This window comes from Eschrichtius robustus, chromosome 4, assembly GCF_028021215.1.
Source record: "Eschrichtius robustus isolate mEscRob2 chromosome 4, mEscRob2.pri, whole genome shotgun sequence".
Taxonomy (NCBI): domain Eukaryota; kingdom Metazoa; phylum Chordata; class Mammalia; order Artiodactyla; family Eschrichtiidae; genus Eschrichtius; species Eschrichtius robustus.
Window position 1 is genome coordinate 104196278 of NC_090827.1, and position 27247 is coordinate 104223524.

Sequence of the window (27247 nt, forward strand, 5' to 3'; positions counted from 1 at the left end):
ATTAAATTTAGTGTTCACAAATAATGTTTTTAAGAAAATGTACATCCATACTTTGCTATATTCTACCTGAATTTCAGTGGTTCTCTTATTCAGTCCCTTTTTTATATTCCTGCTGACACTAGCTAATTTCAAGCCCCCTAAAGGACTACCACAGTCTCCTAACTGGTCTACCCTCCACAAATTTCTAGGTTCTCCAAGTCACTCTAGAATTATCATCCTAACACAGAGGCCAAATTATGCTCCCGTCCTCATAAATGTCAAACTTCTTAGTGTGGCTTTCAAGGCTTTGTATAGTTTGACTTATATCTAGCCTCTCTCCTTTTGACTTTCTGTATTTATTGCTTCTCTGAGCTAGCAGACAGTTCTCTCAGCATTCCCTGTGCTCCCCTGCCTCTGTTAATGTTGTTTTTTCACTCTGCAGTGCCTTTCCTTCTCAGTTTACCTGGAATTTTACTCCATCCTCAAAGCTCAGCTTACATAGCACCTACTTGTGGTGTTTTTCCTGATCCCTCAACTTCCTCCCCCCGCTCTCCCCTTTTGCACACCTTTTGCAGGTGTGCATGTGTCCTTTCCTGCCACAGTGTTGTTGTTGTTGTTTGTTTTTTTTAATAAATTTATTTATTTATTTTTGGCTGTGTTGGGTCTTTGTTGCTGTGCACGGGCTTCCTCTAGTTGCGGCAAGTGGGAGCTACTTTTCGTGTGGTGTGCGGGCTTCTCATTGCGGTGGTTTCTTCTGTTGTGGAGCACAGGTTCTAGGCGCGTGGGCTTCAGTAGTTGTGGCATGTGGGCTCAGTAGTTGTGGCTCACGGGCTCCAGAGCTCAGACTCAGTAGTTGTGGCGCACGGGCTTTGTTGCTCCACGGCATGTGGGATCTTCCTGGACCAGGGCTCGAACCCGTGTGCCCTGCATTGGCAGGTGGATTCTTAACCACTGCACCACCAGGGAGGTCCTACCACAGTGTTTAGTCATCCTTCTAAGTTCCTCAGAGAGGAATCTTACCTGTATCCTTGATAGGACTGGTATGGTATGTATTCAATAAAATACTCATTGAATCAAACCCCTTAAAAAATAAATCCTACAAAAAATCAGTTTAAATTTTGAGACAGGGGTTACCCATAGTAGGGCTCAATAAATATGTTTGAATGAATGGATAGATGGCTGAATGAGTGAATGGATCTATAATGCAAACTATTTGCAAATTCTTGTTCCTGCATAAATTAGGTTATGAATTAAATCTGAATCTTTTTTCCAGATTTGTCTTTATTTTCTTGATAACTCAATGTTGGTGACTAGTAGCAGAATGACCAATTTTCCAAATTTTATCCCTGCATCCAATGTAAATTGCATAAATGTGGAATGGAAGTGATTCATTCATCTGATTTCTTCATGGTATTCTCCAGGAACTATTTGAAGCCCAGGGCCAATCTGATTGCCAAGAGCACTATTTCATAGTGTGGTTGTAAGTGTGTCATGAGCTGATGATGTTGTTAAAAGTCACAAGAAGAAATTTATACCCCTGGAAACAGTCACTGCAGGTGTTTCACAGGTCAATTTTCTTCAAGGCAATGGAAGTGCTTTAAATGGTCTTGAATGTTTACAGTGGTATTTTATGTGCTTTCCTGATTTATTTTCAATATCCGAAGAGAAAGCCAGGGCACAGTGTTTGCAGAGTAATAATTATCCTGTAAAGTTTATAAATACTTATGACCTCTCTGAACTTCAATTTTTTCATTGTATCTATAGTGATTAAGAAGAATATCACGTCCTCGTCCTTAAGAAAATAGAATAAAAAATTTTTCAAACTCACCCCTAAAGGCAAAATTATCTGTATTAGTTTTCAAGGCTGCTTAACAAAGTTCCATACCCTAGAGGCTTCAAACAACAGAAATTTATTGTCTCACAGCTCTGGAGGCTGGAAGTCTGAGATCAAAGTGTCAGCAGGGTTGGCTCCTTCTGAGGGCTGTGAGGGAGAATTTGTTCCATGCCTCTCCCCTAGCTTCTGGTGGTTTACTGGCAATATTTGACATTCCTAGGTTTATAGAAGCATCACCCCAGTTTCTGGATTCATCTTCACATAGCATTCTCCCTGTATGTGTCTCTGTGTCCAGATTTCCCCTTTTCATAAGGACACCAGTCATAAAGGATTAGAGCTCACCCTAATGACTTCATTTTAACTTGATTACTTCTGTAAAGTTCCTATCTTCAAATAAGGTCACATTCTGAAGTACTAGAGGTTAGGACTTCAACACATCTTTTTTGGGGAAGACACAGTTTAACTCATTACACTCTTAAAAGGCAGATGCCTCAGGATATTACAAAAAGAACAGTGCCCACCATATACCAGGCACTTGAATATTGTATTCAATCCTTTGACAACGTGATGAGGTCGGAATCATCTCCATTTCAACAAATGAGAAATATGGAGTTCAGAGAGATCAAATAGTTCGGGCAAACACACCCACTAGTGAAGAGTGGGACCGAGATTCAAATCCAAGATTCAAAGTGTGTGCTTTCACTCTACCCTGCCTTTACAGAATGTAGACCACATTGGCAAGGCTTTTCATATAATAATTCACTATTATATCTCCAGTACCTAAAATAGTGCCTGGCATAGAGTTCTCACTCAAATATTTGTTGAACAAATAAATAAGAAAAGTTAACTGACATTCACAAGTGGTTTTTCTCATTGTAAGATGGAAAGAAAGTGTTTCTTCTGATGGTTGGAACATAATGGAAACCTGTCTAATATGTGGCCTTCCCACAAAATGATGTCATTGTGTACCATCATCAGTCAGTTTGAGATGTGGAGAACCTTTGTTTTCTACAAGACGCTCCATCACTGGTTCCTATCAGAAAAGATATAAAGGACATCTGGAAGGAATGGAGTGTAGATAAGGGGGAAGAAATAGAAGATGACTCAAGTAGTCTTTGACTTATAATTCTTAACTAAAATGTTAGTGATAACCTGGTATGTACATATCAGTTTTCTGAGGTTTCCCAAATAATTTTTTTACTAATGATAAAGTACCAACATTGATGAATAGTTTATTAAATAAATTAGAGTAGTTACTCCTGTAATTACAGTACACTTTCATGTTGATAAATGTTGAGAGAGGTGGAGTTATAGGCATATAACAAGAGATTGCACATAACCTTGGTACACCCACAGGAGTATTTCCTAGACTAGAAACTCATTATGTAAATCAGCATGAAAACATAAGGTTGAGAAATGTTGCTCTAGCTCTTTAGATCAAAGTTAATGTCCCTGAGAATTCCATCCCTTGTGCGTGCTTCCCTCATACTTTATGACCCTGGAAAGCTGATAGAAACATTTCCTGTGATATCAGCTACTTGTTATTGCAATCTGTTGCCCCCCATTTTGAGTCGGGGGAAGACTGGGTAACCTGCCCCTTTGCCCTCCATCCTTAGGCACCCAGAGGTCCCCAGGGTCTGGTGGCTGGCCATGTTAGCAGTCCATACATTCCACAAGGTGCAGTCAGTCATTGATGAGAGTCTCAGTTACTTGTTAGGGCCCCCAGATTTATTGCTGAGGAATTAAATCCATTTTCTGGTACCAAGAGCTTCCTCATTGCAACTTATCTACTGCTTCATTAAAGGTTCATAAAAGAAGTTGCTAGATGACACATTGCATGCACTATACTGCTAGATTAATCCTTAAAATTAGCCCTCATTTTGCCTCTGCCTTACCCCAGTGCCTCCAACAATGGCCCAGAGAATGTCTGCACCTTGGCCTACCATCAAATCATTTCATGTTCTGACTCAGTTTATTCTTCTGCCTTCCATATAGCAGACACTCAATAAATATCTATGGGAAGAATAAATGCATTCTGCTCTTCAATGATAAAAGAATAGTAGCAAATATTAACTGAGTGTTTATAATATGTTAGGCAGTTCTTCTGTTTCTTTGAGACTGGCAATAACCCCATGAGTCAGGTGCTAGTATTATTCCTATTTTGCTCTTAAGGAAACAGGTTAAGTGACTCGGGCAACGTTATTTATTAAATTACCAAGTGTGAAAGCCAAGGCTCTAACTTGGCCAAATGAGCTGTAGGGTCCAGGCTCTTGAACACTCTCTTGCACTTACTCTACCAATGCTCAGCCCACTCCTCCATTCCTACCACAATGCCTTTGCAGAAGCCATGCTCCCAGCAGGAAGCTCCCATTCATTCTAGCTGGCCAGATCCAACCAGCCTATCAAAACCCAACTTTATCCCTACTCTACCATGGAGACATCTTGAATCCTCCAATCCTCAGCTAACCCTCCTTCCCCAGAACTCACAGCACTCATTTTCTGCACCAGTTCTTTGGGCTCCCAGCATATGCTAGATGGTAAAGTCTTTAGATTATTGCTCTGTATTATCTTTTAACTCAATAAATGTGGAATGAATAGATAAAATATTACAGTGCAGCACTGAAATATCCCAGAACTATACATTTTGGCTCCTTGTTACAATTACCTTAATGCTCTTCTCTGTATATTTGCTGTTCAAACAGATCTATCTTCAGATGAACTGGTTTAAGGTTAGAATGAATTAGCTAAGGCAGTGTCGGTCATTTGCAGGGAGAGATTGTTATGTTCAGTATGGGCTTGGCTTGCTGACTCTCGAACAAGATGAACCAGGATGGAACCGCGAGACAGAATGCTGCCTTTTGTATGCCGTAAAAACACAAGCCAGAATATAAATTGGTTTGGTTATGTTTTCTTCCACAGAGGAACTATTCGCTAGCACTCTGATTTCTTTGCAGTATAACCTAGCAGGGACATCTGTGTCTATTTTGTAAGCTTCTGATAAATTAACTTGGGGAACAGGTCTACTGAGGAAAACTGTTCTTTTCATCATTGAGGATTGTTAGTGCCTCAATAATGATGTAACTTCACAGTTAGGGCCACAGCATCTGGAAAGGCAGGCAGGGTTGGTCCTAGTCAAGAGAAAAAACAACCAAATTAGCAGTCAGTACCAACACTCCTGAAATCCAGATAAGGATAACGTGTATATCTGTACGTTCCACTGGGTAACCCTCAGTCACTCACAGTTGACCTTCATAGGTGGATGAGAGCACCTTTCCTTTCGTCTCCCTCCCTCTTCTTCCTTCTCCTTTGAACCTTTCTTTTTTCTCAACCCCACACCCCATGTCTCAATCCAAAATATGGTCCTCAAAAGGTTCTAGTGTCTCTCCTGGGTCCACTTCATTGAGAAATGTTGGGTCTTTACAGTGTGCCTGGTAGAAGACTTCAAGCTTTTCTGAGTCTATCATGTGGATGAAACAAATAGATATTTTTCTACTTAATACAGATAATTTATCACAGCATAATTTTGATGTATTATTGTATTAATAATATTCTGTTTCTAATCTCCCTCACACTCCACATACCAACAAGGAAATGAGTGATAGAGAAAGGGATGAAGAGAACATGTTCTCAGACCACAAAAAGATGATGATGATGATGGTAAAAATTATGTACCAAGCCTCTACTAAGAGCTTTGTATGTAACACATCTCATTTAAATAACACAACATCTGTATTACAGATGTGTTTGAGCATTAGATGGAGTATTAGAGCATCAGTAACTTGATGTGCTGGTTCTTGGCCAGTTTGTTCTCAGATCCATCTCCTGCTCTTCCCTTACTCTGACCTACATCACAAGGGACTACCTTTCAGGGTGTTTCACTGACAGCCTATGTCTAAGTTCAGCCTTGGAATATACTGGAGGGGATTGGAGGGTGGGAGGGAGTAGTCAGGGTATCTCCCCACTCCTGCCTCAGCAGTGTCTCTGGCAGTGGCATCTCCTCTGTGGCTCCAGCTTTCCCCGGACAGTCCTATAACATCACCTCCTCCTTTTGTCCCTCTACTCATAAGGAAGATTGTGGCTTCCTCTATCTAGTTGTTGCTATCCTCTCCCTAGCCCTGTTGGTCATTGTTTGGCTTCTAAACGTTAACATTAGTAATATTAATTACTAATTAATATTAGTAATTAACATGTATAATACATTCCTTATATTAAATTTTTTGGCTTAAAATACCAAATGTGTTTTTTTTTTAAATTTTTCTATATTGGGCTCTGATTCACTTGCCCCAGGTCACACAGCTAGAACATTATAAAGCTAGAATTCTAATCTGTGTGTATCTAACTTCAGACCTATGTTCTTAACCACTATACTTATCTCTTGGATCTTAAATTTAAAAATAAGTAAAATAATATTTAATTTTAGGCCTAGATGTATGAATTTACTCTTAAATGTCATCCTAATTTGGTGAAGTTTGACCTAAAGCCATAAGGTTCAGTGTTGAGTCATCTTTCGCAGCATGGAAAATCCACAGTTGCTTTCTTAAATTGTGCAGGGTAGTTTTGCTACTCAAAGGGTGGTCTTAGTTCCAGCAGGATTAATATCACCTGGGAGCCTTTTAGAACAATGCAGAACCTGGGTCTGATGACAATGTGTTTTAACAAAATCCCCAGGTGATTTATATACACAATAAAGTTTGAGAAACACTGTGAAAAGAATGTGATTTGAGTAAAGAATAAAGCAAAAGCATCCTTAAAATTTAAAGACTAGGACCATTAAAAAGTTTGTAAGTCTGTGTTTTTCCAAATTTAACAGCCACTATGTTCCAGCCTTAATCCCAGCTTACAAATGAGTTACGTTCAACACTCTAGTTGTTGGTACAATTTTGGGAATCATTTCCTCATGAGAACTGTGTTATGGATCTTAATTAGGTTTACAGGCTGGCCCGTTAGAACTCAGGTTAAATCATGTTATGAAGATTATCAGGTTCATTGCAGTAGGAAGTAAAAGAAAACTCTCTTTTTTCTTGGCTACAAAGTTTTTTGTTTGTTTGTTTTACATGCTTTGGCATCATGCTACTCCACCCAGGGTGCTGCTTTCCCACTTGATCATTCCTCTCCCAGGTATCAGCCCTCTGTGGCCCTTACCCAGGCCAACTGTGTCCCCAAAGTGCTCCAAACAGAGCTAACACCATGCTGCCTTCATCAGTTCCCACATTTCTCAGCACAGGTTGTGTTGGCAAGGAGTTACTATGAAAGTAATGAACCTTAATTCAAACTGAGTGGATAACTAGTCATTTAAACACCCTCCGAGGATTTACATATTTGTAATGGGATAGTTGTTAGCTCAATTAAATCTCTAATTTGTGGAATTTCACCTAATATAATAAATGGAACAGAAACAAGTTCAAGACATGGAGGTGACTTGGTGACTATGTTCTTAACCACTATACTTATCTCCTGGATCTTAAATTGCTCCTTGGGAGCACACCCTTGAGAACTCCCCATTCACTTTCCTTGATCATCACAGCTTCTTTCCTTCATCTGCTCTAAATTTGTTGTTGCCATTGGTTTTCTTTTTACAGTTTTTCCCCTGGCATAGGACAAAGATTTCCTGTCTGAATATGTGATGTGCTTATAATTCAGGATTACCTGTAATGCAAAAATCAATCGATTGGTTCCTTACTCTCTTACTTATCCATCCCTTGTAACAAATTACCCCAAACTTAGTGGCTTAAAATAACAAACCTTTCTTATCTCACAGATTTTGTGAATTAGCTGAGTGCCTCTAACTCAGGATCTCTCATGAATTTGCAGTCAAGCTGCTGCCTGGGTCAGCAGTTAATTTAATTCTTATTTAATTCTTGACTGAGAGAGGATCCACTTTCAAGTTCACTCTAAGTTACTGATAGGCTTCAGTTCCTCACCACATGGACCTCTCCAGAGGCTGCCTGAATGTTCTCGCACATGGTATCTGGCTTCCATCTTCCAGGGGCTGCTTCATGACATGGCAACTGTCTTCTCTCAGAGCCTAGATTCAAGAGGGAGAGACAGAGAGACAGTGCACCTATGATGCAGGCCACAGTCTTTTTATAACCTAATCTCAGAAGTGATATCTCATCACTTCTGTAGTATTCTTCTTTCTAGAAGCAAGTCACTAAGTCAAGCCCACACTCAAGGAGAGAAGAATTAAGTTGCATCTCTTAAGGAGAGGAGTATCAAAAAATGTATGGACATATGTTTAAAACCAACACACCTACAGAATAAGTGGGTGCAGTGGCCAGATCTTTTTACCAGATTTGAATTCTGTAGTGTTTGTGCCTCTGGTGTGTTGATATTTGGATAGAGCACTGTCATAGGAGTTAGAACCTGTTGTTAGTCCCAGATGCTACCTTTACAAGCAATGTGATCTTAAGAATTACCTATTGTTTTGGAGTTGGAAGAGATGTTATTCTTATTTCACTCTCTGGAAATTGGGGATATTGATGCCTATTCTGACTATAAACATCAACAATTTTGTGATGCTCTAATGAGATAATGTATTTGAACACACTTTGGAATATGCCAGGCCAGCAGCAGTTCTGAGGTTGGTTTACTTCATCTTCTCTACTCTTTGCATCATAACTGTATCTCAGGATTAGAGGGGCTTGGTAAATTCCCTATCTTCTCCTTTCGATCAGTGGCTGCTCCTTTAAGGTTCAATAAATAAAACTTTTCTGTCCTACTGTTTTCTTTTGTTTTGTTTTTCCAAAGACTCTTCTTTTCTTTTTAAGAGCACTTTCAGATTCCCAACAAAATGAGAGAAAGGTACAGAGATTTTCCATATACCCCCTACCCTCACATGTGCATAACATCATTTACCAGAATGGTACATTTGTAACCAAGGGTGAACCTACATTGACATATCATAATCACCCGAATCCATAGCTCAATTTAGGGTTCACTCTTGGTGCTGTACAGTCTATGAGTTTGAACAAATGTACAATACCTTAACCATCATTATAATATCATACAGAGTATTTTCATTCCCCTAAAAATTCTCTGTTCTCTGCCTGTTATTTTTCACATTCCACCCCAGGCAACCATGGATATGTTTATTGTCTCCATAGTTTTGCTGTCCCACTATTTTTAAAAACTCTCTTCCAATTTTCACAATTTGGTCTCTAAGACCTTTAGCTATTGAAATCTTACTAAGAAATGTGTTTATGGATCTAATGCCACATACCCAGATGGCCTCAGGGCTTAGTTTGCTCCTTATCCTCTGACACAGTTCTCTTGACCTTTCATTTTCCATAGTAAAAAAGCCATATTAAGTCTTTCTTCTTCTTGGCAACTTAATGTTCCTTTCAATAGTCCATATAAGGATTCTAATAATTAGACCCCTTACCCAACACCCAGCTTCCACTTGTAGGTTGGTCCTCCAGACTTACTAGTTTCTGCGGTTACGGGAAAGTTTTCTTCTTATTCTCATTGACTGAACTTCTGATCCTTTGTCAATGCATGTTCTCTCAAATAATTGTATGCTTCCTAAGTTCTTTGCCTCTTCTGCTAACCTATTTCTCTAAGCAGCTATACTCCTATGTGATGAAGTGGAGAAGGCAGGGCAATGGGATGGATAGACGGGAGGACTAAATCTTGGTAATTTACCAATTATGATGTTTATCAGTATTCCCATTGGTAAAATGGAGTTCACAGCATCTGCCTTAGAGTGTTGTGAAAATTTAATGAGTTAAAAACAGTACTTGTGTCCTCCTTATAAGTTTCAGGTATGGCAAGGAGGATTGACCTGAATCAGAGTTAGCTAGGGGGCTTTTAAAATATGCATGTTTGAAGCTTCTCCTAAGAAAAATTCTGGGGGTGAAGTTAGAGAATGTGCGTTTTGTGCTCCATGGTGATTCTCATAGACAATAAAGTTTGAGAATTATTGCTCCTAGGGCAATGCCCTGGGCTCACATGTCCTGGCAAAGAGATTCTTAGACAAGTAGGCTTTTTTTTTTTTTTTTTTTTTCCCAATAGGTGAGACAAGTAGCCTTTTTATTCTATGGGCTGAATTGTTCCAGGGTTAATAAAGAACAGGCTTATCATGATACAAGCCATTTTACTGACTTAAGGGAAATAATATACTTAGAAGAAGGGGATGTATAACTCCTTGAAGAGCTGCCTTCCCTGTCCAAAGTAGAGGTATACCAAGTACATGGATTTCTTTTTTTCTGAAATTTCTCTGGCCTCTCTTTCCACTTTTTTTTTTTTAAGGAGTATCTACCTAAATATGCCCTTGGCTTTTCAATATTTCTTCTGCTTTCAGTGCATTTGTGACCTCATTTACCACCTTAACTCCAAGTACATTATATACATTTTTATTGACTTTGGACTTGCAGAATGCTTTTATTTAAGTCTATTTATCATAGACTTAAAAGCAGCTTCTCAACTTCCCTGCTGTCACCAGTATTATGAGAAAATGCAGACTGCTATAATTGGGTCCATCTTTCACAAACCTTTTCTTTCTCTTATTCACATATTGCTGGTTTCAAGCAGGCTGAAGCATCACCTTCTGGAAGTGGATGGCAAGAAGTAGACCTTAAGAGGAAAATTCAAGGCTCAGAGAAGGCTCAGGATAGTTTTTCAGCATCTAACAACATGATTAGATGTTCCATACATGCAATTAGTAGAGAATAGGGAAGAATACAAAATTTAGGTCATATTATAAATCATTGAATGGTTGGTTAATATTTGTGATTTTACTCATCCAGTGCTCATAGGGCAGGAAAAGAAAAACACATAAATCAAGGATCATATGTAAAAGATTGGAAAGAGAACAATGGATTTATAGTCAGAGGAAGTGTGTTCGAGTTCTAACACTAGCAGTTAGTAGTTGTGTGTACTTGGGCATGTTATTTAAGCTTTCAGTTTCCTCAAGTGAGAAATAGTGGCAATGCTGTATTCATAGGTTGCTTTGAGGATTCAGTGAAGTGATGTGAAGACAGCTGTACATATACGAAAATAATGTTTTCCCCTATATATAGAAAAAATGCAAAACATTCAATTTATTTATCCTTAGATGATGAGTCAGTGCCCTGACTCTCTCCCATCTTACCCCTTCACCCTGAGATGGAAACTTCCTGTCCTAATTTGCTGAGGATCCCACCCCTCCTAGGTCTGTCCCTCTGGTTGATCCTTCTACACTTTGGAGTCACCACTTTTGCCTCCTTTCCTCCTTCCCCTATGTAGTCTTAGCCTGTTTTCTTGTTTTTGTTTTTGTTTTTTTAAAGGGAAAAAATCAGCTTTGCAAACATGCCTCCAAGACTCCACTTAGGTCTGTGGTTTCTCTGAATTCTTGTTTCTGGTGGGTGTGGTGCAGGGGAGGAAAACAGCTCCTTGAATATTAGTGACAGGGAACAAAAGAACAATGGAAACAATCTGATATATACTATAGAATAGCACCTCATTGGGTGTAGATCTTGCCTTCTTCCCAGTGTTAAGTTTGAAGTGACAAGTCAACCAACTACTGAAAGAGGATGAAGGCATCAGACTAGAGATCAGGTCAAACATCAAATATGATTGTGGATTTGGTGCCATCAGAAGTGTAGTGATGGTAGAAACCATGTGGGAGGACAAGCCCACCCAGGAAAGCCCAAAGAGCTGAGGGCCAAGAACTGAATCAAAGAGAGGTTTATATTCCAGGGGTGGTAGGAACTAGAACCACTGAGGAAGAGGAGTAGACAGGAAGAAGCAGAAGATTCCACTTCTTCTTAGTTCCACTTAGAACCAAGTGTTTCGAGAAGAAAATACTGTTACATGTCTTCTCTTCTTACTGATCCCCTGGGTGCTGATAATTTGCACATCTAGGGAAGCAATAAGAATTGTGAATTAAAAGAAACTACTTAAAATGACATTTTAAACTTGATTACCATTTTCCTTAGATTATTTTTCATCTGGAAACACTTTTGCCTAAAGATATCAAAGTGCGTGTGCTTTATCCTTGTCTTATACAATTACTTATCAAGTCTGTGGGACAAGGGTCACTGTGGAGGTGGTGCCACTCTGAGTCTGTACTTACGTAAGGGAAGCAAATAAAGTAAGAGTGGTCAATGTGTCACTGAGAGTCTCTATCAGTTTCTCAGAATGCCCTAACACATTGAGTGGCTTAAAAAAACAGAAATTTATTCTCTCACTGTCCTGGAGGCTAGAAGTCTGAAATCAACGTGTCTTCAGGGTCATGTTCCTTCTGAAGGCTCTAGGGAAAAAATATTTTCTTACCTCTTTCTAGCTTCTAGTAGTTGCCAGCAATCCTTGGTGTTGCTTGGCTCATAGCTACGTTGATCCAAACTACTTCTTTTGTCATCTGGCCTTCTTCCCCCTCTGTGTCTTCACATGTTCTTATAACAATGCCAGCCTTTGGATTTGGGGCCCACCCTAATCCAGATGACTTCATCTTAATGAATTACATCTGCAAACAACCTATTTCTAAATAAGGTCACATTCTGAGGTTCTGGGTAGACATGAAACTTGGGGGATAGTATGCAACTCAATATGGAGCCTTTTATCTGCCTTATGTACATGTAATGTAGACAATGTAATGTATGGAGCTGGCCAGGCTGAGGCAAACCTGATGAATACACTAAAGGTTTTTCTACTGAAGCTTCAGTTCCCATAAACTTGGCTACTGACTCATGCCGGATTGGACCCTTGTCTGTGTATTTGAGATATTGCATGAAAAACAGAGGTACATATTTTTTTTCTAAGAGTAGAATGTTTTTCTGGTTCTACATCAGCAGGGCATGTACTGATTATAGACAGAAGTCTGAAATGTTTATGCCCTTTAGATGCCCTTAGTAAATGTGTGTGATCTTGAATCTCAGTGGCAGTTATTTTGTAGATTTGTACCTACTATAGCTGCTATGTGTGAGATCCTGTCAAGTTATTATTCTATACACACTAGAACTAACCAGAGATAATATAAATCAAATTCTGCTCTTTCATGTGCAACAAATTTGAATTTAAATAACAGATGGCTTCAACTAGTTTTCTGAAATCAGACCTGCAAGAATAATTAGAAGGAATAATCTGTTTAATACTGATAAGATTTTTGAAATGTAAATGGATATTTTTAAATGAGAAAGCATTCATTAAAAAAAAATCTGCCAACAGGTAAGATAATAGATCTTGGAAAGTTTTAACAGGTCATAAATCTGTAAAAAGAATTAACAGTTAAAAAAATTTTAATGATTTTTCATGGGCCCAAAATCTTATCCATAACTCACAGAATAGGAAGAAAAAAAGAGTAATAAGCCTTTCCTTTGGTTCACGAGTAAAGAAAAAAGTTAGGAAAAGATGTAGGCTGTCTCTGAGACTCAGTTACCTTTTTAAAAATAGGAAAAATGCTGCCTGAAGTGTACAGTGATTACTGGTTAAAAGGGTCATGTGAGATAGCATTACACAGAAGGGCATAGAAACTGAACAGAATTAGACATATACAAAGTAACTGAGTGATTGATGAAGATGAGAATATGGTGTACAGCAAGACTAGAGGAAAACTATAGAACATTATGAAGAAAGACAAAGAACTTTCTATACCATCAGCTCTGTTCTCTCATTGGCACCAGATATGTAATTCCAAATTCTGTATATATCCTAAGAGATATTCTATTGGCATTTCATACTATATAGAATGCAATGTCTTATCTTACTTCTTATGGCTGTTTTTCCTCTTCTGATCTCATTAGTTTTCATGGGAGCAGCAGTTCAGTCAAGGTTGAATTCATAGGGAATCTTGAATGCTTTCATCCTTGCTTTCTAAAAATAATTTCAACTGACATTTTCTCTCTGCTATGCCTCCCTAATTCTCTCATCTATTCCCTTTCTGTCCATCTCCACTTCAGATCCCGTATTCAGATGTATTACCTACGTTCAGAAAATCATTGTTTCTGCTTTCCTATTCATTCAACATACCAGATTGGGCCTCCAAATGCGTGGTTTTGATTTTGTCATGTTACTACTTAAATATATTCAGTTTCTTGCAAATGCTGCATAGTTTTCTGCTTCCTAAGCTGCTAGTAATTGCCTTTCCATGTCCTATGTTCAAACTAAAGCATTCTACCTGTCATTCTATGAATTAGGACTATGCATTACTGCATCTATATTGATTCACACCATTTACTCTGAAATAATTTCTCTCTCATTCTTACTGTAGATACTCAGAAGTATTAAGGTGAGCAAATATCTATTTTTGTAATTGGATAACACTGAGCTATCATACTGTCATTTGGCTGAAGTCAACTACTTATGTGCTTCTGACTTTGTAGTGCACAGTAATCATGCTTTATCTATCTAGCAGCAAAACACTTCACCGATTTAGGGACAATCCCATTGTTGACCTTGGTGGGAAGCAGGTGCTTATTCCCTCCTATAGTAGTTCATGGAGCTCAAAATACACCCTTCGTGGTATTTACTTCCATGAAACTGCCTTAGCAGCTATCTCTAGCTATCGTCTCAATTCTATAATTTCAATGCATGCCTTTTTTGACTTGTTTGTCAGATTAATTTGTTTCATCAAGTGTAATGAAAAAGATGTGAGCAGCAGAATCAGGGAGCTATCTTAGTAGGTGTGGCATTTGATTTGGGCCCTGAAGGGTTAACATGTCCTTGAAGGAATAGGTATAACATTATCAATCATACCTAATACAGTTATTTTGAGGTAAGAGTTATTGAATGTTTACTGTATGTTAAGACTTTCATTCATTTTGTTTTTAACTTTCAAGTAACTCTTTAATGATGGTATATAGCAGGCACTATTAGTTGTCTATCAAAATTTTATTTTGACATCTTTCTCCATAAGAGAACCCTGATTTTGTGTTGGGTAGCAGCGTGCTCAGCAAAAGTATTTGGTCTTCCAGTTTTCCACGCAACAAGGTGTGACCCTGTTTCTTAGTTTTGGCCAGTGGAACTTAAGTGACAGTCCCTTGAATAGAGTGCCTTTCTGAATAAAAATGCAAAGTATTGCAAAGGGAAATATTTTGGCCCCTTTTCCCTTGTTTCTGCCTCAAACTCAAAGCTACATGTCAAGAATGATAGAAAATATCTACTCAGGTCCTTTGCTCTTTTTTTTTTTTTTTTTTTGCTATTGAGTTGCATGAGTTTCTTGTATATTTTAGATATAACCCCCAATTATATATGTGGCTTAGAAATATTTTCTCCCATTCCATAGGTTGCCTTTTCATTTTGTTGATGGTTTCCTGTACTGTGAGTAAGATTTTTTAATTTGATGTAGCCAAATTTATTTATTTTTGTTATAGACATTTTTCCAAAGAAGACATACAGGTGGTCAACAGGTATATGAAAAGGTGTTTAACATCACCAATTATGATGGAAATGCAAATCAAAACCACAGTGAGAGATCACCTCGCACCTTTTAGAACGTTTACTATCAAAAAGACAAGAGATAAAACATGCTGGCGAGGATGTGGAGAAAAAGGAACCCTTGTACACCTGTTGGTGGGAATGTAAACTCTACAGCCTCTATGGAAAACAGCACGGAGGGTCCTCAAAAAACTAAAAATAGAACTACCATATGATCTAGCGATCCACTTCTGGGTGTATATCCAAAGAAAATAAAATCATTATCTTGAAGAGATATCTGCATTCCCCTGTTCACTGCAGCTTTATTCACAACAGCCAAAGTACAGAAACAACCTAAGTGTCCATCAGTTAATGAATGGATAAAGAAAATGTGGTATACAATGGACTACTCTTCAGCCTTAAAGGATATCCCGCCATTTGTGACAACACAGATAAATCTGGAGAGCAGTATGCTAAGTGAAATAAGCCAGACAGAGAAAAACAAATTCTGCATGGTATCACTTATATGTGAATCTAAAGAAAAAGTTGAACTCATAGAAACAGAGAGTAGAATGGTGGTTGCCAGGGGCTAGAGGGGTGGAGGGAATGGGGAGAGTTTGGTAAAAGGGTACAAATTTTCAGTTATGAGATGAATAAGGGCCGAGGATCTAATGTATAATGTAGTGACTGTAGTTGTTAATACTGTATTCTTTAATTGAAACTTACTAATAGGGTATAACTTACTGTTCTCACCAAAAAAAAAGGGGGGGGGAGAAGGTATACAGATGGCAAACAAACATATGAAAAGAACCTTCACATCATATGTCATCAAGGAAACACGAATTAAAACAACAGTGAGATACCATTACAAGCCTATTAGAATGGCCAAAATCTAGAACGCTGACAACACCAAATCCTGGTGAGGATGTAGAACAACAGGAAGTCTCATACATTGCTGGTAGGAATTCAAAATGGTATAGCCACTTTGGAGACTGTTTGGCACTTGTTACAAAACTAACTATACTCTTATTATACCGTCCAGCGGTCGTGCTCCCTGGAATTTACTAAAACGAGTTGAAAACTGTGTCCCCACAAAAACCTGCATAAGGATGTTTATAGCAGCTTTATTCAAAATTTGAAAAACTTGGAAGAACCAACATGTCCCTCAGTAGGTGAGTGAATAAACATACTGTGCTGCATCTAAACAACAGAATATTATTCAGCGTTAAAAAGAAATGCACTTTCAAGCCGTGAAAAGACATGGAGGAAACTTGAATGCATATTGCTTAGAGAGGGAAGTCAGTCTGAAAAGGTTACATACTGTATGATTCCAACTATATGACATTCTGGAAAAAACAAAACTATGGAGACAGTAAAAAGATCAGTGGTTTCTGGGGTGGAGGAGGGATAAATGGGCAGAACACAGAGGATTTTTAGGGTTATAAAATAATATTATATTAAAAGGATAAATATACATCACTATACGTTTGTCCAAAACCATAGATTTACAGCACTAAGAGTGAACCTTAAGGTAAACTATGACCTTTGGGTGATTATTATGTACTTCCATTCTTGGTAACAAAGGTACCACTCTGGTGAACAATGTTGATAGTGGGGGAAGCTGTATGTGTGTGGACCCAGGAGGTATATGGGAGATCTCTGTACCTTCTTTCAATTTTTGCTGTGAACCTAAAACTGCTCTAACAAAGTGAAGTATTAAAAAAACAAAAAACACACACAATAAATGGTGAGTCAGAAAGATAAAGGTATTGACTCGTTGATGACAATGAGTGGTACAGTGGAGCCACTGTACCACCCTTGAGCTGCCTGCCTCTGATTTCTTATTTTATGGGAAAAAGAGTAGTGACTTAAACATATGGAAATTGATTTAGATATTTTGCTGCATGTAGCCAAATGCAATTCTAATATTAGCAAACAGTATAAATAACTTGCTTAAATAAATATCCTAGTTTATAATGGAAGAGTCAAGATTTGTATCCATGTAAATATTTTGCCTGTTGTGTCCATATTCTTAACCAATGATAACAGCTTATTCAGAATCAGATACATAAATTATTTTTCAAAGTGAAATTCTCCGCCATTCTAGTATAAAATGTTATAGCTCCTTACAAGGGATTTTTTTTTCCTCTCAGGAATAAAATTTATTTTGTACTTTAGAAATTTTGCCTGGGAATGCTGAGATTCCATCAGGTTCTGAGAGTTTTGTGAACCAGGTATAACTGTAAATAATGGACTCTTTTAAACCAACCCACCAGAATTCAAAAATCCAAAAGAGCATGTTTACTTAAAGTAGTAAGCTGAGGAGGCTACATTCTTATTTCTACAATGCTTCTTCCTGTTTACCAAAACCCCTGAGCAATCTTGTTTGAGAAGTGACTATCCAGTCAGTCTATGAGCCTCACAGTAATTAGTTTTATGGCTTCATTTTCAAGTGAAAATAAATTGACCATCTGCCTTAGTTACAGATTTGATTCCAAGTTGCTTTGGGGGGTTTTAAAAATAAAATCATCAACAAAATGATGAAGATTTATTACACTTTGGCATAATAAAAATACCATGTACCTGCCCTCATTCCCCCCCCCCCGCACCCCCAGCACTTACCTCATACCTTGTACTGTAACCACACCACCCCTCTACCTTTGTTCGCTTCACTCTCTCATCTTTAGGCCTCTTCCCAGGCTCTTTTCTCTCTCTGACTTTCCTTTCCTCCATTAATTCCTGGAAGTGTCCTCCATGCCATCCTGGATGCAGCTCATCCAAACCTCTTTGATACAATCTTTCCAGTTCCTCCCTCTTTCCTATTTGGATCCCATCTTCTATACTCTCCTAATCCCTTATTTGTGTATTTTGCTGCTGTTACAGTTACTTATGTATATGCTGTTTCTTCTATGGGTTTGTAAGCTCCCATGGAGCATCATAGAGACAAGATTAGAGGTAAAAGGGGTCTGAGAAATTTTCTTGTCCAGCCCTTAATATTACAGACGAAGAAATTGAGGCCTGAGAAGGTTAGGTCACTTGCCTTGGTTTTCACAGGTGGCAGGAGTGAAGGCTGTATATTAAGTTCCTCCAAATCCATTACATCTTGCTTTGCATTCTATACGGAACCAAGTACAGAGGTATATCCGGAGTAGATACTCAGTGATTGTTAAATTAGATTTTTAAAAATCAAATTGGTAACTGGTAAAAATTAAAATGTGTAGATAACTAACTACTGAACAGTCATTGACAGGAAGACACTGGAACTCACCAAAAAAGATACCCCACATCCAAAGACAAAGGAGAAGCCACGATGAGATGGTAGGAGGGGCGCAATCACAATAAAATCAAATCCCATAACTGCTGGGTGGGTGACTCACAAACTGGAGAACACTTATACCACAGAAGTCCACCCACTGGATTGAAGGTTCTGAGCCCCACGTCAGGCTTCCAAAACCTGGGAGTCGGGCAATGGAGGAGGAATTCCTAGAGAATCAGACTTTGAAGGCTAGTGGGATTTGGTTGCAGAACTTCGACAGGACTGGGGGGAACAGAGACTCCACTCTTGGAAGGCACACACTAAGTAGTGTGCGCATTGGGACCCAGGGGAAGGAGCAGTGACCCCATAGAGACTGAACCAGACCTACCTACTAGTGTTGGAGGGTCTCCTGCAGAGGCAGGGGTTGGCTCTGTCTCACCATGAGGACAAGGACACTGGCAGCAGAAGTTCTGGGAAGTACTCCTTGGTGTGAGCCCTCCCAGAGTCCGCCATTAGCCCCACCAAAGAGCCTGGGGAGGATCCAGTGTTGGGTCACCTCAGGCCAAACAGCCAACAGGGAGGGGACCCAGCCCCACCCATCAGCAGTCAAGCGGATTAAAGTTTTACTGAGCTCTGCCCACCAGAGCAACAGTCAGCTCTACCCACCACCAGTTGCTCCCATCAGGAAACTTGCACAAGCCTCTTAGATAGCCTCATCCACCAGAGGGCAGACAGCAGAAGCAAGAAGAACTACAATCCTGCAGCCTGTGGAACAAAAACCACATTCACAGAAAGATAAACAAGATGGAAAGGCAGAGGGCTACGTACCAGATGAAGGAACAAGATAAACCCCCAGAAAAACAACTAAATGAAGTGGAGATAGGCAACCTTCCAGAAAAAGAATTCAGAATAATGATAGTGAAGATGATCCAGGACCTTGGAAAAAGAATGGAGGCAAAGATTGAGAAGATGCAAGAAATGTTTAACAAAGATCTAGAAGAATTAAAGAACAAACAAACAGATGAACAATACAATAACTGAAATGAAAACTACACTAGAAGGAATCAAAAGCAGAATAACTGAGGCAAAGAATGGATAAGTGACCTGGAAGACAGAATGGTGGAATTCACTGCTGTGGAACAGAATGAAGAAAAAAGAATGAAAAGAAATGAAGACAGCCTAAGAGACCTCTGAGAAAATATTAAATGCAACAACATTTGCATTATAGGGGTCCCAGAAGGAGGAGAGAGCGAGAAAGGACCTGAGAAAATATTTGAAGAGATTATAGTTGAAAACTTCCCTAACATGGGAAAGGAAAGAGCCACCCAAGTGCAGGAAGTGCAGAGAGTCCCATACAGAATAAACCCAAGGAGAAACACGCCGAGACACATAGTAATCAAACTGGCAAAAATTAAAGACAAAGAAAAGTTACTGAAAGCAGCAAGGGAAGAATGACAAATAATATACAAGGGAATTCCCATAAGGTTAACAGCTGATTTCTCAGCAGAAACTCTGCAAGCCAGAAGGGTGTGGCATGATATACTTAAGGTGATGAAAGGGAAGAACCTACAACCAAGATTACTCTACCCAGCAAGGATCTCATTCAGATTCGATGGAGAAATCAAAAGCTTTAAAGACAAGCAAAAGCTAAGAGAATTCAGCACCACCAAACCAGCTCTACAACAAATGCTAAAGGAACTTCTCTAAGTGGGAAACACAAGAGAAGAAAAGGACTTACAAAAACAAACCCAAAACAATTAAGAAAATGGTAATAGGAACATACATATTGATAATTACCTTAAGAGTGAATGGATTAAATGCTCCAACCAAAAGACACAGGCTTGCTGAATGGATACAAAAACAAGAGCCATATATATGCTGTCTACAAGAGACCCACTTCAGACCTAGGGACACATACAGATTGAAAGTGAGGGGATGGAAAAAGATACTCCATGCAAATGGAAATCAAAAGAAAGCTGGAGTAGCAATACTCATAACAGATAAAATAGACTTTAAAATAAAGAATGTTACAAGAGACAAGGAAGGACACTACATAATGATCAAGGGATCAATCCAAGAAGAAGATATAACAATTATAAATATATATGCACCCAACATAGGAGCTCCTCAATACATAAGGCAACTACTAACAGCTGTAAAAGAGGAAATGGACAGTAACACATAATAGTGGGGGACTTTATCACCTCACTTACACCAATAATCAGATCATCCAGACAGAAAATTAATAAGGAAATACAAGCTTGAAATGACACAATAGACCAGATAGCTTTAATTGATATTTATAGGACATTCCATCACAAAACAGCAGATTACACTTTCTTCTCAAGTGCGCACAGAACATTCTCCAGGATAGATCACATCTTGGGTCACAAATCAAGTCTCAGTAAATTTAAGAAAATTGAAATCATATCAAGCATCTTTTCTGACCACAACGCTATGAGATTAGAAATGATTTACAGGGAAAAAAAACGTAAAATACACAAACAAATGGAGGCTAAAAAATACGTTACTGAATAACCAAGAGATTACTGAAGAAATCAAAGAAGAACTCAGAAAATACCTATAGACAAATGACAATGAAAACACGATGACTCAAAACCTATGGGATGCAGCAAAAGCAGTTCTAAGAGGGAAGTTTATAGCTATTCAGGCCTACCTCAAGAAACAAGAAAAATCTCAAGTAAACAATCTAATCTTACACCTAAAGGAACTAGAGAAAGAAGAACAAACAAAACCCAAAGTTAACAGAAGGAAAGAAATCATAAAGGTCAGAGCAGAAATAAATGAAATAGAAACAAAGAAAACAATAGCAAAGATCAATAAAACTAAAAGCTGGTTCTTTGAGAAGATAAACAAAACTGATAAACCATTAGCCAGACTCATCAAGAAAAAGAGGGAGAGGACTCAAATCAATACAATTAGAAATGAAAAAGGAGAAGTTACAACAGACACCGCAGAAATACAAAGCATCCTAAGAGACTACTACAAGCAACTCTATGCCAATAAAATGGACAACCTGGACAAAATGGACAATTCTTAGAAAGGTAAAACCTTCCAAGACTGAACCAGGAAAAAATAGAAAATATTAACAGACCAATCACAAGTAATGAAATTGAAACTGTCATTAAAAATATTCCAACAAACAAACATCCAGCACCAGATGGCTTCACAGGTGAATTCTATCAAACATTTAGAGAAGAGCTAACACCCATCCTTCTCAAACTCTTCCAAAAAATTGCAGAGGAAGGAACACTCCCAAACTCATTCTACGAGGCCACCATCACCCTGATACCAAAACCAGACAAAGACACTACAAAAAAAGAAAATTACAGACCAATATCACTGATGAATATAGATGCAAAAATCCTCAACAAAATACTAGCAAACAGAATCCAACAACACATTAAAAGGATCATACACCATGATCAAGTGGGATTTAGCCCAGGTTTGCAAGGATTCTTCAATATATGCAAATCAATCAATGTGATACACCACATTTACAAATTGAAGAAGAAAAACCATATGATCATCTCAATAGATGCAGAAAAAGCTTTTGACAAAATTCAACACCCATTTATGATAAAAGCTCTCCAGAAAGTGGACATAGAAGGAACCTACCTCAACATAGTAAAGGCCATATACGACAGACCCACAGCAAACATCATTCTCAATGGTGAAAAACTGAAGGCATTTCCTCTGAGATCAAGAACAAGACAAGGATATCCAATCTCACCACTGTTATTCAACATAGTTTTGGAAGTCCTAGCCATGGCAATCAGAGAAGAAAAAGAAATAAAAGGAATAAAAATTGGAAAAGAAGAAGTAAAACTGTCACTGTTTGCAGATGACATGATACTATACATAGAGAATCCTAAAAATGCCACCAGAAAACTACTAGAGGTAATCAGTAAATTTGGTGAAGTAGCAGGATACAAAATTAATGCACAGAAATCTCTTGCATTCCTATACACTAATGATGAAAAATCTGAAAGAGAAATTAAGGAAATACTCCCATTTACCATTGCAACAAAAGAATAAAATACCTAGGAATAAACCTACCTAGGGAGACAAAAGACCTCTATGCAGAATACTATAAGACACTGATGAAAGAAATTAAAGGTGATACCAACAGATGGAGAGATATACCATGTTCTTGGATTGGAAGCATCAATATTGTGAAAATGACTCTACTACCCAAAGCAATCTACAGATTCAATGCAATCCCTATCAAATTACTAATGGCAGTTTTTATGGAACTAGAACAAAAAATCTTAAAATTTGTATGGAGACACAAAAGACCCCGAATAGCCAAAGCAGTCTTGAGGGAAAAAAATGGAGCTGGAGGAATCAGACTCCCTGACTTCAGACTATACTACAAAGCTACAGTAATCAAGACAGTACGGCACTGGCACAAAAACAGAAATATAGGTCAATGGAACAAGGTAGAAAGCCCAGAGATAAACCCATGCACCTATGGTCAACTAATCTTGACAAAGGAGGCAAGCATATACAATGGGGAAAAGACAATCTCTTCAATAAGTGGTGCTGGGAAAACTGGACAAGTACATGTAAAAGAATGAAATTAGAACACTCCCTAACACCATACAAAAAAATAAACTCAAAATGGATTAGAGACCTAAATGTAAGACTGGACACTATCAAACTCTTAGAGGAAAACATAGGAAGAACACTCTTTGGCATAAATCACAGCAAGATCTTTTTTGATCCACCTCCTAGAGTAATGGAAATAAAAACAAAAATAAACAAATGGGACCTAATGAGACTCAAAAGCTTTTGCACATCAAAGGAAACTGTAAACAAGACAAAAAGACAACCCTCAAAATGGGGGAAAATCTTTGCAAACGAATCAACGGACAAAGGATTAATCTCCAAAATATATAAACAGCTCATGCAGCTCAATATTAAAAAAAAACAAGCAACCCAATCCAAAAATGGGCAGAAGACCTAAATATACATTTCTCCAAAGAAGACATACAGATGGCCAAGAAGCACATGAAAAGCTGCTCAACATCACTAATTATTAGAGAAATGCAAATCAAAACTACAATGAGGTATCACCTCACACCAGTTAGAATAGGCATCATCAGAAAATCTACAAACCACAAATGCTGGAGAGGGTGTGGAGCAAAGGGAACCCTCTTGCACTGTTGGTGGGAATGTAAATTGATACAGCCACTATGGAGAACAGTATGGAGGTTCCTTAAAAAACTAAAAATAGAATTACCATATGACCCAGCAATCCCACTACTGGGCATATACCCAGAGAAAACCATAATTCAGAAAGACACATGCACCCCAATGTTCATTGCAACACTATTTACAATAGCCAGGTCATGGAAGCAACCTAGATGCCCATCGACAGACGAATGGATAAAGAAGAAGTGGTACATATATACAATGGAATATTACTCAGCCATAAAAAGGAACGAAATTGGGTCATTGGTAGAGACGTGGATGGATCTAGAGACTGTCATACAGAGTGAAGTAAGTCACAAAGAGAAAAGCAAATATTGTTTATTAACACATATATGTAGAACCTAGAAAAATGGTACAGATGAACCAGTTTGCAGGGCAGAAATTGAGACATAGATGTAGAGAAAAAACGTATGGACACCAAGCGGGGGGAAGCAGCAGGGAGTGGGGGTGGTGGTGTGATGAACTGGGAGATTGGGATTGACATGTATACACTGATGTGTATAAAATGGATGACTAATGAGAACCTGCTGTATAAAAAAATAAATAAAATTAAATTAAAAACTTAAAAAAAAATTAAAATGTGTAACTGTACCAAGTTTGGGGTGGTTATAGAGAAATGAGAACTTTATACCCTGATGGGTAGAATGCAAGTTGGTGCAAACACTTTGCAGAAAATTTAGTAATAAATAGTACAGGTGAAGATGTCCACTTGCCACAATATGGAAATTCCACTTCTAGGTATATACCCTGGAGAAACCCCTTGATATGTTCACAAAGGAGATAGAAACAAAAATGTTTATTGGTAAAGTGTTTATGGTAGCAAAATATTGGATACCACCTAAATATACCTCAATAGGAAGTAAGATAAATAATTGAGGCTTATTTAAAACAACGTGATGGTCCACAGTGTGAATATTGATGAGGAACTCACATATCACCAGAGATAAATATCCATAGATAAATCTAACAAATAAAATATTGAGTGAAAATTGAAAATTGCTAAGGAATACATATAATGTGATACCATCTATGTAATTATTTAAACCTGAAAAAACAATATCATATATTACTTAGGACAACATATATATGTAGGAAAGCACAAATATATATGTGGGAATAGCCATGATCAAATGAGGAAAGTGTTGGGGATAGGACAGAGGGAATTGAGGAGAGGTAGATGTGACCAAGGAGGGGTACAGATAGTCTTCATAGCATTGCCAGTGAACTTTTTAAAGCTCTGTGATTGGTACATGCATGTTCACTTTATTATTCTTTATACTTTTTGCTATATGTTGCATATTTAATAATAAGTTTTGAAATGAATTTTGAAAATTTTCTCTGCCACCAGCTTGGAGGGCAGTTCCAAAGTGAAATATGCTCTGAGAAATGTCAGAATAAATGAAAAAAAAAGAAGTCTAATCATTGAGATGACTGCTTTGAAGGAAATGGTCGTCCCTTGGATTTAAACTTTTTAAAAGTGTTTGGTAAAATAAGCCACCCTATTCTGTTGTAGCGATGTCTGTTTTATGCCCAGTTAACTTTGAATGAAATTACTGCCTTAGAAACTATGGTCAGAGAAGTATAGTGATATGCAGGAAGAACCTCAGAAGCAGAAGAGACATATTTAGAGTGCCCACTTGTAAATCCTGGATTCTGTGTGCCTAGGAGAGTATACAAATACTTTCTGTGTCATCCATTTCTGTATATTTTTTTGTAACTAGTTCTGGTATCCCACATAGTGCCAGCCCAGAAAATGCCAGAGGCAAGGGAGATGATTCATTGATTGTGTTCTTGGTTTGTTTTTAAATTCTTTAGTAACTGAAAACATTATATGCTTTTGAAGGTCGAAGACAATTCAGAGAACATCTAGTTCCTGCCTCTGGTTCACAAATGGAGATACTTAGTTTCTGAGAGGTATGCTACTTCTCTCCCAAGGTCACAAGGAAATTTATAGGGAAAAAGGGCAGAAACAAGAACTGATATGCTTTCTCTACTTCATCGTATGAGCTGATTCAGTAGTTACAAGTGAGCTGGAATCAGAACTCTACTCCTCTCCCCAGTGAGTTGCACTGGAGTCTGTCAGGGGCAGATTCTTTACTTAAAATGGGGAAGGGAGATTCTTAGGATTATACCCAGAAGAAATGAAAACATGTATCTAGAAAAAGACTTGTAAGCAAATGTTTATGGTAGCAGTCAAAACTGGAAACAACTCAAATGTCAGTCAACTGGTGAATAGAGTAACATAGTATATTAATAGAATGGAATACTATTTAGCAATAAAAAGAACAAAGTATAGATACATGCTATCACAGGGCTGACTTTCACCTTATGTGACATGATAAAGCCAGACACTAAAGACCACATATTGTGTGATTCCATTTATATGAAATATCAGGAAAAGGCAAATCTATAGAGACAGAAAGTAAGCTAGAGGTTGCCTGGGGCTAGGAGGAATGATCACAAATGGGCATGAGAGATCTTTTGAGGGGTGATAAAAATATTTTAGGGACTTCACTGGTGGCACAGTGGTTAAGAATCTGCCTGCCAATGCAGGGGACATGGGTTCAATCCCTGGTTGGGAAGATCCCACATGCCACGGAGCAACTAAGCCCATGTGCCACAACTACTGAGCCCGCGAGCCACAACGACTGAAACCCACGCGCCTAGAGCCCATGCTCCACAACTAGAGAAGCCACCGCAATGAGAAGCCCGTGCACGGCAACGAAGTGTAGCCCCGGCTTGCCACAACTAGAGAAAGCCTGCGCGCAGAAACAAAGACCCAACACAGCCAAAAATAAATAAATTAAAAAAAAAATAATTAGAGACTATTAGAAACAATTAAAAAAATATTTTCTAATGTTGGAATTTGGCAATGGTTGTGCAACTCAGTAAATTCGCTAAAAGTTATTAATTTATTTAGTACACTTAAACGGGTGAATTTAATGCCATGCAAATTATACCTCAATAAAGCTGTTTTTAAAAATGGAGAAGGGGCACTGTTTATCCTTAAAAGACCCAAAGTTATTTAACTCCATCCACTCCACCAGGTACCTTTTCATCCTCTCCTAAAACTTATATTCTCAAATGCAGGATATCTTAAACATCTGTCCCTCAGGATACATTATTCTGTGGCAAAACTAACCTTTTTTTGAGACTTTACTATGTAGTGGACATTTTACTCATTTTGTTTTCTTATTCCTTACCACAGCCTATGAGGTGGATATTATATTACCCTTATTTTAAGGATAAAGAAACTGAGTAATTTGTTCAATGCCACATGCTTGTACAAAGCTGAGGAAAGTCTTGAATCCTTGATTCCCGAATCCCGATCTCAACCATGATGCTACTGCTTGACTATTAGGTGCTCTATGAATGGTTGTTGGATGAATGAAAGACGAGTTTTTGTGGCTGCCTTCCTGAACTGGCTTTGCAACAGACAGTACGAACTTGTATTACAAACTCTTTCTGTCACAGTATTTAGTATATTTAGGAAAATAATGCCTTTACTGCAGTTTATTTCTGAAGTGATATGATGAAGTAGTGGTATAAAGACCCCAAGGTTTTTGGGCTAAGTTATCAAAAAACAAGCAGACCATTGCCTTTTGTTCTCC